We start from the raw sequence: 3,211 nt of genomic DNA, 5'->3' as shown, positions 1-3,211 counted from the left end.
AGCGCCTTTCGAGATTCTCGCGAGAATCGGCCCTGTGGCTTACAAGCTCAATCTACCGAAAGAACTCAGTAACGTACATCCTACCTTCCACGTGTCAAACTTGAAAAAGTGTCTATCCGACGAGACTCTTGTTATTCCACTCGACGAGATCGAGATCAACGAGCGCCTCAACTTCGTGGAGGAACCAGTAGAAATCATGCACCGAGAGGTCAAGCAAACAAAGCAGAGTCGTATACCGATAGTGAAGGTGCGCTGGAACGTAAAGCGTGGACCGAAATTCACTTGGGAACGTGAGGATTAGATGAAACTGAAATACCCTCACCTTTTTGCTTAGTTATTTGTACTTTCTTACTTGCTTAAATTCTAATTTCAGGACGAAATTCCTTCTAACGGGGGGATGATGTGACAACCCAAAATTTCCATTTTGTACAACCTATATCACTTCAATAGAAGTTATAGGGGTCACTGTTAACTTTCAGACTTCTTCACATAAGTTTGAGTAATTCAGGGTTTACACTTCAGGAAATATCAGGAGAGTGGGTGTACTAGGGTTTTGTGCAACACTATTATTTTAACACTCTATTATATTAGAGATCATTTCAGGAATAAAAATATTTTCTGCAAAAAATATTTCAGGACTATAAATAGATTTCTGAACAAAATTCATTCATTATTCACATTTCCAACTAGAGAAAAGACATTTTCTCTCTCAAGGATCTTCGAGTTTTTATACCAAAATGTGAGTAACTCTTTCTAGTAGTGTTAGAATGCTTATTATGTGCTTATAACATGATTTAGATGGCTAAATCATTAGATCTAGGAGTTTACTCCCCAAGGTGTTCTTGGGCGATAACTCCCGAAATAAAGCCAAAACTAACCCTTGTGTTATACAACTGCCTTAGACTAAATTCTAGGTGTATTAAGGACAAGAAAAGCAATCAAAGTCCACCCAAGTTTGAGAGTTTACGGCCTAAGAATGTCATAGGTCGTAAACTCCAAAAATAAAACTCAAATGGTACTTTTAAGGCTCCTAAAGCCTTAGCCAATTACCAAGACTTGTTCCCATTTAAACAAGGGTTTGAACCACATCAAAATCACTTAACAAAGTGAGTTTACGGCCAAGGCATGGTTCTTGGGCCATAAATCCTAAAAAGGGCACCAAGGTGTGCCTAATGCCTTCATATGCTAGAAATAAAAGTCTAGAACCTATACCACAAGTGCAAGACTTGAAAGCATCAAAAACACACCATACTTAGAGTTTACGGTTGTAAACTCTAAGGGGAATGGCCTCAGGGCCGTAAACTCCTAATTGGAGTATTTCTAGACCTTAAACTCTTCCAAGGATTTAACCACCAAGTTAGAATAGTTTTAGGAATCATTTGGGACTTCAAAACACACCAGACCCCCAAGGTTGGGAGTTTACGGCCGTAAACTCAAGACTTTACAACCGTAAACTCCATGTGTGATGGTTTATGGGGAGTAACCTCACATGTAGGGTCCTTTGGAACCCTAAACACAAATACCTTGTCCCACAATAGCTTAGATGCAATCCTTAGGGCTTAAAAACACTTATGTAAAGTGTTTATTATGTCTAGGATGTCTTAACATTATCAATTAGTGATTTGAGTCTACTTGAGTGCATATATGTGAGATTATATGTTCATTAGGATCGTAGTCCGTGTACAATTCTTCGCTTGACACCTAGCCATCCTATACCGTTCAGTTCATCCCAATCACCAACTACAGGTGAGTTCATACCCCTAATCAATGTTTTAAATGATTTTAAAAGCTTTAAGGGGGGGGGGGGGGGGGGGAATACAAGTAGAAACAAACATGTTATTAAATCATTGATATGTATTTTATAACTGTGGTTGTCATTTAACAGATTTCACATACTACAAAATGTGACGCAAGAAATGGTTTTTAAATCTAAAAAACACATTGTTATCAAATGTTTTACCTTTGAAACGTATATTAAATTGACATCAAGTCATTGTTAATTATTGTTCAAAATCCATAAGATGTCTTACAAAACCATTTTTCACTCATGAACTAATGCATGTACACTTATATTCTTATATCTGTATTGATGTTATAGTTTACCACTTTCAATTAGTTTTTCACACTTTTGAGTAGTAAGAGTGTATAAACATACTTGAACAACCAATTAACTTCCAGTAAATTATCATAGGGATAATTTGGAGATTTCAAACATAATTCCTATTACAAGGAATCACACAAGAGTCAGTTCATTCATGAGTCTATACCAGTACATTACTTGATACATGAGTACCTTTCCAATTGATTACCTGATACATGAGTACGTTTACATAAACTTACATGATACATGAACGCGCGTACATGAACGTATTACATGAGTACCCTTACGTAGATACACTTAACAATGTACATTAACATGAATACTTGTATCTCGAATTGCGAGGATGATTTATTAGAACCTTCTGTGTAAATCTTCCTGCATATCCCACGGTACCTCGGGATATCTAGACAGGACTCTATCCCACAGTACCTCGGGATACCTAGATGGGCCTCTATCTCACAGTACCTCGGGATATACGTACGGGACTAACCATTCCGGAACTCATCTGTTTGCAATAGTGGGTGATGAACATCTACGGATGCCTACGGTTATTACTTATACTAGGAATACCTTCACGGGGACTAACCATTCCTCCGCCCTACTGCTGCTACAGAGGACAAGTGAACAATCTTCATATGTTCATTAGGTTATATGTATTACGTTAGCCCTAGTACCTCGGGTTAACATTTACATTTGTCTTGTTAGCACCAGTACCTCCAGCTAACACTTACATGATTATATTTCTTCCCTGTTTACTTTATTTTGTGATACCTTCACATAAACGATGAGTTAGACTAAGTACAGTAGTACTAAACAACCAAAGGAAAACTATCTTCATTCTTAAAAAACATTCGGGTCTTGGTAGAAGACTACACTTCATACTTACGAAACATTTGGGTCTTGGTAGAAGACTACACTTCATACTTACAGAACATTCGGGTCTTGGTAGAAGACTACATTTCATATTTATAGAAAATAAGGGTTTTTTCTAGGGATTTCATACTTACCTCAACATTTTCATTTAAAGGTTTACATGGCCTTCATAGCAGATTTTCATAAGCAAGATAACGACACTTAATTTCTTATAAATTCACCAGCTTTAAAGCTAAT

This window comes from Lactuca sativa, chromosome 1, assembly GCF_002870075.4.
Source record: "Lactuca sativa cultivar Salinas chromosome 1, Lsat_Salinas_v11, whole genome shotgun sequence".
NCBI lineage: Eukaryota > Viridiplantae > Streptophyta > Magnoliopsida > Asterales > Asteraceae > Lactuca > Lactuca sativa.
Note: the sequence above shows the minus strand (reverse complement) of the source record.